Source organism: Hyaena hyaena, unplaced genomic scaffold (genome assembly GCF_003009895.1).
Source record: "Hyaena hyaena isolate Hyena2069 unplaced genomic scaffold, ASM300989v1 scaffold_722, whole genome shotgun sequence".
Taxonomy (NCBI): Eukaryota; Metazoa; Chordata; class Mammalia; order Carnivora; family Hyaenidae; genus Hyaena; species Hyaena hyaena.
The window spans coordinates 372,376-384,424 of record NW_024081357.1 but is presented as its reverse complement, the minus strand read 5'-3'; the positions used below and the strand labels follow the sequence as shown (position 1 = coordinate 384,424).

General features: G+C 41.0%; 1 pseudogene; it reads right to left on the bottom strand.

The window, feature by feature from the left end:
- The window catches only part of LOC120220775, a 36,397-nt pseudogene extending 25,449 nt beyond the window's left edge, over nucleotides 1-10,948 (bottom strand).
- Nucleotides 10,949-12,049: the final 1,101 nt, after the last annotated feature.

Genomic DNA, 12,049 nt, shown 5'->3' with positions numbered 1-12,049 from the left:
CATACAGTTATAATTTTTTTCTTGTGATGAGAACTTTCAATATGTAAACTCCTAGCTACTTTCAAATCTTCAGTACAGTAAAATTCACTGTAATCAGCACGCTATACATTATGTCCCTATGACTTATTCATTTTGCAAGTGAAAATGTGTACCTTTTAACTCCTTTTACCCATTTCATGCAGCCTCTACCCGCTACCTCAGCTAACCACCAACTGTTCTCAATAACCATTAGCTCAGTTAACTTGGTTGCTTGTTGTTTTTTGGGTCACACATAATATAAGTGAGATCATTTGGTATTTGTCTTTTTCTATCTGACTTATTTCACTTAGCATAATGCCCTCAAAGTCTATCCACATTGTCACAAGTGGCAAAATTTTATTCTTTTTGATGGCTGAATGATCTTCTGGTGTGTGTGTGTGTGTGTGTGTGTGTGTGTGTGTGTGTGTGTTCACCACATCTTCTTTATCCACTCATCCATCAATGGACATTCAGATTGTTTCCGTATCTTGGTTACTGTAAATAATATAGCAATGAACATGGGAATGCATATATCTTTTCACATTAGTGTTTTGGTTTTCTTGATGTAGGAAGTGGAATTCCAGAAGTGGAATTGCTGGATAATACTGTAGCTTTAGTTTTAATTTTTTCAGGAATCTCCATATTGTTTTCCGTAGTAGCTGTACCGTTTTCCATTTCTACCAGCTGTGCACAAAGGTTTCTTCTCCACATCCTTGCCAGCTCCTGTCACTTCTCTGTCGACAGCCATCCCCATAGGTGTGAGGCGATATCTCATTGTGAAGACTCTTGCATTCTTGACATTACATCCCTCTCTTGCTTTCACCCTTTCTCACGACGTTCTTATTAGCCACAGTTGTTTGAAGGACCGCCCACAGTCACTTTACTTGTACTGTCCTTTCCCACTGCACTCTGGGTCTCACCACTCTGTTTACACTGTTTTGGCCAAGGTGCCCAGTGGCTAAACCCAATGGGATACTTCCACCCTTTCCTTATATGCTTCTATGACCCTTCATGGTTTTTGAGAATGCTCTAATCATATGGTTTCCTTGACACAATTTTTCTTTGGTCTTCTCTTACCTCAAGCTTCTCCTGTAGGTGGTGATGCCTAGGGATCTTTGGTAGTTCGTGGTAAATACTCTCCCCTTGTGATCCATTCATGTTTAAACATTTTAACTGTTATTTATATTAATCATTCCCAAAGCTGTGAGATTTCTTCCAAAGCACAGATTCATGCCAATTCCTTTCTGGATACATACGTTTGTATGTTTCTTGAACACTTTAAGGTGAACATTTCCCATCCGATGACTCATGGTCTTTTTATAACCTGGTCTTCCCCCTGGGTTCCTGACCACAGCAAGCAGCAGCCCCCTCTACCTCCTTATACAGACTGGAAATTGGAGTCAGCCTAGATCCTCCCCTTCACCATCCTTTATATTTCACTATCTAAATGTATCTTACATTCACCCCATTCTTTATGCTTCTGTGTTCATTGCTCACTTTCATTTCCCTAGTGCCTGGTTTTGCCCTTAGTACCTATCATTCATGCTGCTGCCAGAATAATTTATCTGACAAAACTCTTCACTCCTTCATTTGCTTTGTTTATTTATATAATGTGTTTAGCAACCCCATCTAACACACCAATGCTGGAATGCTCTCTTAGAACCAAGCCATGTAGGTACCCTGCCACTCAAGCTTGATTGTGTCACTTACTTCCTAAAACCTTCTAATGGATTCCTGTGGCAGTTAAGATGAAAATTTAAATCCTTTATGGCCTTCAAGCACTTGCTGGTGCCCACTGTTTCTCAGCCACATTTTGAACCACTTGCCATCCTGTCCTCCACACAGACCTTACAGTTTATGGGACCTGGCTATGTTGCTTCCTGCCTCAGGGCCTTTGTATGTGCTACACCCTCATTGTTACTACCACCGTGCCTCCTTACTCTGGTACACATACACCTTTAAATGAACATAAAATGAAATTTTATTATTGCAGTTTCTCCAGGATCTTACAGAACTGTGTCCCTTTCCTTCAGAGTACTTAATTCAGTTTGGAATTAGATCATCATAAACATGGGGTAATTTGATTAATGTCTATCTTCCTTACTTCCTGTTAGGCAAAAGCAATGTCAGCTTTGCTTACCATGGCAACCCTGCATAAGTACTGTGCATATAGTAGTCACTGTTAACTAAATGTTAATTAAATGGATGTTGTCCTTAGTATTTTTGATGTTGTAGGGGACCTCCTTTTTTTCCTCTGAGAATTATCTTCAACAGTCCATTTGTCTAGAATAAATGACAAATGGGGTTTTCTGATTGTATAGAAATCTTGATCTTGCTTAAAACATGCAAAACACACACAGTCACACACACATATACACACTGCAAAGAGGAAAGTACATGTGGGGAAGGCAGATGTTTTCATTGAAATTTTAATTTCATTTGGGGTTTTCTCACAGGAGGAATGTGTTTCCTCTACCATACTTGGTTCTGAGGCACTAACTACCACCATCCGTCTTCATATTCTGTGCCAAGGGAAAAACATTTCCTTCCTTTATTTACTCTTAGCCCTGTTGATATTTTCCCCCTGAAAAGTATTTTCTCGGTAATATGGAAGAACTGAAGTGAATATTGAAGCTCTCTAGGAAAAGACAAGTTGCTGAGCATAGGCTTACTCAATGTGAAGATGGAAGATTTGTTTCCCCTCTCACCGCATCTCTTATCCATTGATAGTGGCTGCCTGGAGACATGTGTGAGAGGGAATCTGAGGGCATGGCCAGTCTTGGTGGGAAAGTGCACCGTGACTAATCCGTTCAACACATACTTATTGAGCGTGTGTTATATAATTAGCAGGCTGGCCAAGGGCGTGGGAGTAGACAGAGTCAGCAACCTGGCTCATCCTTCTCTGTACACGAAAGACTGATACAATTTTATAAGCATCTTGCTTATTTTATTCCTCCCCCTTCTCAAAGCTTATCTCTCACTTATATGACTTTTGGCCACCATTTTGACTTCTTCGTGTCAGAAGCAAGTCTTAATAGAGAAGTTTGTTTTGTCATTGGACAGGAATCAAAAGCTCTTTCCTCACTAAAACCTCCAAAATTTCCTGACTTAAGCCTTCCCATATCCATTGTTCCTTCCCTCCTCCCTCCCTGCCTCCCTTTCTTCATTTCTTCCTCCCTCCTTCCCTCCCTCTCACTCCCTTGCTTGCTTCTGCTTTCTCTTTTGAGAAACATACTTTGCCCCCATCTAATTAGTACTGACAGATCCGTACCCTCTCTTGAGCCCCAGTAAATAGTCTGGCCCTTAATTCTTGAGCTGCGGTAGAGACTGTTAGCTATTTATCCAACATCCGTTTCCTATTCTTTCTTAATAGCCACTTATTGGTCATTAGGTAGTGATTTTTGCACATTTGGCACTTTTTTTCTTCTTGCAGGAAAGTGGGTGTGACGGCTGGAATTTCAGGAATCATTTTATGACTTTGAGGTTAGAAGATATGAAGGTAGAGGAAAAAGATAGATGGAGCCTGGTCCCTGCTGAACCAAGTAGAGCTACCCTTCAAGCTCTGGACTACCTACTTTTGGACGTCATTTTATATAAAACCCTAATATGTTTAAGCTCCTATAGTCTGGTTTCTATTATTTGAAGCTGAATGCAACTCCTAGCAGTAGGTGAGTTATTCAGCTCTGGTTTCTCCTGGATTCTTTTATTATAATAATATGCATGTTCATGTGATACTTCCTCTTCATCCAGGAAGGACTCTTACATTTATGTTCCTCTAAGACTGTAAGTTTCATGAGGGCAAGGACTGTGACTATTTCACTCACTAGTGTTTCCTGTGTCTAGCCCATTACCTGACATGTAGTACTTGGCTGCATGAATAGTTGATGTCTGAATGAATTAATAATAACACATACTTTCTTCAAATACAAATTATATTAAAAAGAATTAGTGGGGAAGGTGTTCCTGGGTGGCTCAGTCGGTTAAGTGTCCAAATTTAGCTCAGGTCATGATCTCACGGTTTGTGGGTTCAAGCCCTGCGTTGGGCTCTGTGCTGACAGCCATCTCAGAACCTAGAGCCTGCTTCGGATTCCGTGTCTCCTCCCTGCCCCTCCCCTGCTCGTGCTTTGCCTCTCTCTCTCTCAAAAATAAATAAAAAATTTAAAATAATAATAATAAAAAAAAAGAACTAGCCGGGTGTCTGTCTGGCTGAGTCAGTTAAGCATCCAACTCTTGATTTTGGCTCAAGTCATGATCTCACAGTTTGTGGGTTTGATCCCCACATCGGACTCTGCTCGGACAGTGTGGACCCTACTTGGTATCTGTGTCTCCTTTTCTCTCTCTGCCCCTCCCCTGCTCGTGCTCTCTCTCTCTCTCTCTCTCAAAAATAAATAAAACATTAGAAAAATAAAAAGAATTAGCAATCATAGAATTGTCAGAGTCCATCTCTCAATGTTTAATTAAATATTCTATTTACCTAGAGGCCAATAAACACTATATGTATTAGTAGCTTTTGTGCTATAAGGAGAAAAATGATGTTCCACATTAAAACAATTTACTTTGACATTTGATAATTTGTAAGAAATTTGAATTTAGTATTTATAAATTTTAATATGTCTTTGTTTAAGAACATTCCATACTCTCCATAGCTTAGGCAATGAAAAGTATGTTTAAAGGACACCTGTACTTTATAGCTTTAATGTTTGCTGAGTGCTTCCTATGTATTTAGCTAAGTTACAATTGTTTTACAGGCACTAGTAGATATAATCCGACTGATGAAGCAAGAACCATGTTATTCCTGCACTAGAGTTGAGGAAACCAAATTACAGAAAGCTTAAGAAACTTGCTAGTCTCAAAGCTAACAAGCCATCTGACATTTTATTTGATATTTTTAGGGGTATGTATGTGTACATTCATTTGTACATTTATTCATTCTTCAAGCACAAATTATTGTCTGTTTATTGAATGGTTATTCCCTGTCAGGCACGATGCTAAACTCTGGGGAAGTAGAAATATTCAGTTCCCCACATTAGGGTATATACAGTACAATGTAGCATGATAAAATTTTAAAAGTTTGTTTATTTTGAGAGAGAGAGAGAGAGAGGGAGCATGTGAATGGGGGAGGGCCAGAGAGAGAGAAGGAGAGAGAATCCCAACCAGGCTTCACACTGTCAGTGCAGAGCCTGATGCGGGGCTCCATCTCACAAATGATGAGATCATGACCTGAGCCAAAACCTAGAGATGGATGCTTAACCAACTGAGCCACCCAGGCACCCCAATAAATGTTTTGATAGAGCAGTACACCTGGGCTTTCCATCCAGATGAGTTTGGATAGAGGCAAGGAGAGATCTCAGAGACTTCCCAGATAAAGTGGCAATTTTAGAAAACTACAAGACATTCAGATTTGGCCAGATAAAGAATGGAGTAAATGGAGTTCCATACTAAGGGAGGAAGTTGTGTTAAAACATGAAGGTGAGAATACATGGTTTATTCCAGAAAACAAAAAGTAATGAATGTGGCAGAGGCATGGCCTGGAATGGGCAAAATGGAGAGATATGTGACTTTCAACTGTAATCAACTGTGGCCAAGTCCCTGAGGGCTTCCTTCACCCAAGAGAGCTTGGATACTATTCTATATGTACCAAGGGGACCAAAAAATAGTGCCATATTTACCTTTATATTTCAATAGAATAACTGACTGCAACGTGGAGAATAGCAAGACTTAAAGACTCCGGTGAAGGTGAATGCATTAGGATCCTACCATGTTGTTTGAATTCAAAGTTAATTGAAATGAGATCTCTTGCAAATGTTGAATGTCTATCTTTGTTAAATTCTGAAAAGCTGTATGCCCATGGAGGAGCTGCCTTATGGTTGAGTATTTCAAAAAGGGTCAAGTTTCTATTTTCTTGAAGAAACAGAAGTGTATACTACAAAATGGTAGATAACTTCAACTGGTTAATTCTATTTTTGAATTTAGGAATTTCTGATATCCTGAAAATGTATTCTCAAACAGCAAATGGTGCTATGGAGAAGCGCTGGGAGAGGCTCAAGGAGCATCCTGTCGTCCCATGCTGCTCTTGCGTTTCTACCCCTAGCCTCCGTCCGTTATGTTCTGTGCTGGGCATTGCTGGCTAACTTCTCAAATGGATGCACAAAAATAGCTTTTCCTCAGTCCTTCTGTGATGGAAGCATTATATTAAACAATTGCAATCCCTTAATTTTTCTCCGCAGAATATGAAATGAGGAAGAGGAACAGGAGCTATCGAACAGATCAGTCAGCAGTATCCATCTGCGCCTTCTTCTATGTGGCCAGAATGGGACTTGGATTTATGTTTTATCTGTAGCTCCACATCCAAAAAGCTCTGAAAAACCTCAGTGTTTTCATGGCTGATTTGGCAGCAATGCCTGACTATAAACCTGAACCCACATGGCCAAAAAACCTGACCCAAGATGATGAAAGTTCATTTTATAATCTGCATTTTACTCAGCGTGAAGGATCACACACGTTGCTCAAGAAGTATTCGTATGTTTGACACTGCTTGTCAGGCTACATAATAGACCGAATATGCACTTATTGCCTGTGAAAATGTTTCCTTTAAAAATTTATTGAGACTTAAAAAAAATTTTTATCGAGACTTGTCAAATCACATGCAGTTGTAAGAAATCATAGACGCAGTATACTCTTCACCTAATTTCCCCCATGGTAACATTTGGCATATCTGTAGTACAGCACCACAATGAGGAAACTGACATGGATACAAGCCGTTGATCTTATCTGGTTTTCACCAGTTTTACATGCACTCACGGTTTTGCCTGTGTGTGTGTGTGTGTGTGTGTGTGTGTGTATTTAGTTCCTTGCAATCCTGTTACATGTAGATTTGTGTGACCACCACCACAGTCAGATGCGAAGGAGTTCATCCCAAGGATCTCTGGGTGCTACCTTGTTACAGCCACAGCCCCCTCCTGCACTACTTATCTGCCTAACCACTGTGGCCACCACTGATCTGCTGTCTCTGTCTTTGTAACTTTGCCAGTCCAAAGCTGCTAGACAAATGGAATCGTGACGTAACCTGTGATTGGCATTATTCACTCAGGATGATGCCTTTGGAAATTTATACAAGTCGTTGCATGTCTTTTAATGTCTGAAAATTCTGAACTCCCAAATGCATCTAGCTCAAAGGTTTTGGATGAAAAGTTGTAGACATGCACTGAAGATCTGTGGCCACAGACAGAGCCCCCGCCTGCTCTTTGAACCATTGAGGAGCTGGGCAGGCAGGACCTCGGTGGCTGTGTTCTCACCGGTGGTGGGGCCTGGAAACACTGTGAAACCTACATTTCTGGTGTCTGGTTTAAATGCAGCTCCCGCTGCCCGAGTGATATTTGCCTCTCGTTGCAGCTCCTTTTATTCAATGCTAACAACCCTCCTCCGGCTTGCCTTTGCCTGGGTTTCTCATTCTCATTGCATTTCCCTTCTGGCCCTAAATTCTAGCCCTAATTAGCAATCTGCTTTCCTTTTCTTGGATCTCTCAGCCCCCTTTCCTGGGGACTGCACCTGGCTTTCTATATCACTTACACTGACTCCAATCAGCTGCAGATCTGTGACTCAGGGCTCAGATTTCAGCCCTTGCCTGCCTCAGGCCTGTGTTGAGTTCTCTCTGCCCCTCAGGCTCCAAAAATTGGATACAGGGTCTTTCATGGAGAGCTGCCAGGTTTGGATTCTCATCATCACTAGAGTAAGTTCTGATGTCAGTAAAGTTAAACCATAAGTATACCGACTGCTTCTATTCTAAAGCAAAATTTGCTCCATTTAGACTGACATACAGTTCAAAAGAGACTGGTAAATTCACTCACCGTAATAAGATAATGTTCTATTCTTGACATTTGACTTAAGCTTATCTCTGAGAAATGTGCATGTTTATGTGTTCCTCTAAAATTGCTAATGATACTTAGGGAAAAGGATATAAGGCAGAATGATGGAAGGAGGGGCATTTATCATGTTCATCCTAGAATCTCAGTTCTCTTTCTAGCCTGCTGCAATGAAAGACATCAAAATAGTCAATGTTACAATGTTATTGTCCCAGTCAACCTTGATTAAAAATGCTTCCCCTTTAGAGAAAGCTAAACTGGAGGAGCTGTTGGATCACCAAGATTTTATTTCTAGCCCTATAGCTGTTCTACTAACACACATCCAGGTGAAAAGCAAAAATTGATTTCTAATAATTCATAGAATTTGTTCAGGGGAAATGATTATCTGGGAAATTTCCAGATTTCACTTTTGTTAAACTGCTGTTTACCACTGTGTATAGCAGTGTCAGACTGTTCTGTGATACTTTTGGTTAGCGCTGACTTGCCAGAATTTTGCTTTGGGAATGTCAATGACATCCACTGATGACCTGAAAAAATCAATTAGGAATGAAGAAGGAAGAGAAGAAGAAAAGTTAGTATCTAACCCTGACTTAGCTTCTCATCTAATACATTGTTAGTCTTCTTTCCAAAGAGAATGAATGATACAGATTTGGCAACTAAGAAAAAAAATAAGGGCAAAATAAAAACACATAGGTTAATTGGAGCCATCTTTTAAGTCTCTATATGGAAGAAATGGAAAAACCGAATAAGAAAGTTATGTATTTTTTAGGGTGCATGGAAGAAAGGAGAAAAACAAGTAAACCAGCTTTCTTCCCTTGAAAGTGTTTTAAGTCTCTTTGTCTTTTTTTGAAAATCATCCCACTGTCCCTAAAAATCTCCCAGAAGAGCAAAGAAATGGGTTCCTATGATTTTTACTTTCAGTTAAAACAGTTTTTCTTTATTCAAGTGCATTACCACTGAAGAAACAGCCATGTCCATAGGCCTTTGCTTTTGCTTTGTATGTCAAAGCCGCTTCCTGAAAAATAATTTTTTTTCTACCTTGCAAATCTATTCACTAAGAGTCATTCAGTGCATCAGATAAAAAGTATACAAGGAAGTGGATGTGTCTGGCTTGATACCCATGATGGAATGGTGAGGTTAGGGGACATAGACAGGAAAAATAAAGGCTAATGGGCTTCTATTTCCTAGTCTAAATCATAGACATATATGTATTGTCATTATCATTTGTTTGTCTCAAACACTTAAATGACAACTCCAAGTAGACCCCAGAACCTTTTTACTGTTGGGTGTCCAGAACAGCGGCTGCCCAAAGTGGGTGCTGAATAAATATTTACTGGCCAACTGCATGTGTGAATGAGGATCTCTGTGTTTATTCTCTCCCAGTCCTTAAAAAGTATCATATGACACTCCCAGAACCTCGACCAGAAGCAAGCAGGAATTTCTGAGTTTGGAACTAAACTGTTTATTTTGAAAAGTGGGAATGCTTTGCTTGTGCAATTTTAGTTGCAGATGACGTAATAGCTACAGAAATAAAGATTTTTTTTTTTTTTGCTATCCAGTTTAATTATCTAATTAGAATTCAGTAAGCTATGTAGAGGTTGCCCTTTGGGGCTCATTAAACCAGCAGGGTCAGGAGTGTTGCAAGTGAAGAAAATACATTTTTGACTCAAGCCGGTTGTTGCCGCAAAGTCATTTGGTTACTACAACCCGGCTCGGGAAGAGGGCTCAGCCTTGGGGCCAGATGGCAGGCTGTACCCCCACGGGAGCACAAGGCGGTAGGCAGTTGCAGTGATCCGCTTGCAGGTCTGGGGCGCAGCGCCCTGTGACAACGGGTCGGGGACCGCGGCTGGCTGGGACCTCAGCGGGCTTCTGAGCGTGGATGTGCGGGCTCAAGCAAGCTTCAGCTTTTGAGCTGGCTGACCCCGGCTTCGCTGAAGGAACAGTTGGATCACAAAGGTCTTTGGATTGAAATTTCAGCCCTAGCGGAACACGAACCCTTCACTGCGGCTGCTGCTGGAGTGTTGGCTGCTAACGTTGAGGATTCCAGCGTTTAGGTCTCCAGGGCCTTCGGGTCTAAAGCTTTCTACCAGCTTGAAAGTCTCACGGAGTTGTTAAAAGAAAAAAGAAAAAAGAAAAGGAAAGGAAAGGAAAGGAAAGAAAAAAAAAAGAAAGGAAAGGAAAAGAAAAGAAAAGGAAAAAGAAAAGCAAAGAGAAAAGAAAAGAAAAGAAAAGAAAAGGAAAAAGAAAAGCAAAGAAAAGCAAAGAAAAGAGAAGAGAAAAGAAAAGAAAAGAAAAGAAAAGAAAAGAAAAGAAAAGAAAAGAAAAGAAAAGAAAAGAAAAGAAATCGAATACACAGAGCCACAGGCCTTTCACATTTAGTCTTGCTGCACAGGGTCTTGCTAATTAGAAAATAGACCGCACAGCCTGTTTGTTCCTTTTCCCTCCCTGTATAGCCATGGCCTGCATTTCTCACCCTGAAAACAGAAGAGGTATTTGCACCTGGATATAAAATGGCTGCAAGTCCCGATAATGTGGCAATTTCCCGCTGTCTTACAAAAGGCCAGTTCTGCCATGTTGAGTGACACTTCCAATCTGCAAAACCACCGAGTTGTCAACAAATCTAGTTCCAAATGGCTGGATTAGGGGGAAAAAATCAAGACCGAGTTTGTAATTTTGATGCTTCTGACTGTATGGTGTGTAGCTCTCTGAAGGCTCTCTTCATCATTTGAAATGGTTTTGTTTAGTCAGGCTCTTACTATAATGACATGCATTTCCATGTGAATTTATCGGGGCTTGCAGCCCTACGCCCCTCCTGCCCACCTCTTTGATTTTGGCTCTACTATCAGTTCTTTTTATTGGTTTTTGGCAAGCAGCTGAGGGCATATGTTTTAGACTTTTCTTGCCTAATTTGTGAGATTCTGCTGACATCCAGGAAAGTGCTGCAAAAACCTGTTGCTCATATCCAAGCTTGTGTGTTTCATGGCCAATCCACTGGCGCTGAGCTCAAGTTTCTTGCCGACAAGCTTATTTATGGAGAAACAGACGTAGGCAGTATTTTGTGGGACCATGCTGTTCTTTCTGGGAGTAACAGTTGGCATTTCTATGCAAAAGGGCAAATAGTTTTTAAGCATCTCCTATTTTATGGGTGTGACAGAGGAGGTAATGCCGCAGTCATCTCTCCTGCTGGCAATGACACCGTTTATTCAAACACGTTCTGTATACCCAGCAGTTCGTACTGATTCACTGCCACATAACTGCAAGGGAAATGCTCTTGTACCCATTCTGACAATAAAGAAACTGAGATGAAGCAACTTTCCTAGAGTTTTACAGAGTGGTAAAGCCAGAATTTAAAAACTTCTGTCTTTCTGTATCAAAAGTTTTGGGATTCCCGCCCCCTCCCCCCCGCCCACCTCCCAAAAGAAATCTGGGAGACAAATGCTCCTCTTGATTTTTTTTAATAAAGAAAATTTGTCCTGTTATTTCCATTCTATTTTATAACTATTAGTAAATGCAGATGATTTGTGACATGAGCCATGACTAAGACATCATCTTAGTCGTTCTTTAAGGGCTTGTAGTGTAGAGCGGTGCTTGATGACCTGGAGTGATTTTGCCCCTCTAGGGAACATTTCCCAAGGTGTGAAGCCATTTTGTTTTTGTTTTTTTTTTTAAATATTTTTTATTTATTTCTAGGAGACACAGAGAGACAGCATGAGCAGGGGAGGGTCAGAGACAGAGGGAGATACAGACTCTGAAATTGGCTCCAGGCTCTGAGCTGGCAGTCAGCACAGAGTCCGACGCGGGGCTCGAACCCACGAACCGCGAGATCATGACCTAAGCGAAAGTCGGACGCTTAACCGACTAAGCCACCCAGGTGCCCCAGTGTGTGTGAAGCCATTTTGAATTGGCAGGGTGGGTGAGTGTGTGTGGTGGCTAGTGACTTCAGGCCGGGAATGCTGTTCCACATCCTACAATACACAGACAAACCCTGCAACAAAGAATGACCTGCCCTAATGGGTCAGTAGTGGTGAGGTTGTGATACTGTGGGTTCCTCGAAGAAGCGAGGCACTGAAACATGGTGGGATTTATGCTGTAGTTTTGAGGATGGTGTGGTAAATTATATTATTTGTTCAAAATACTTGCTGATGCCCCCTATTGGGATCATCCATATG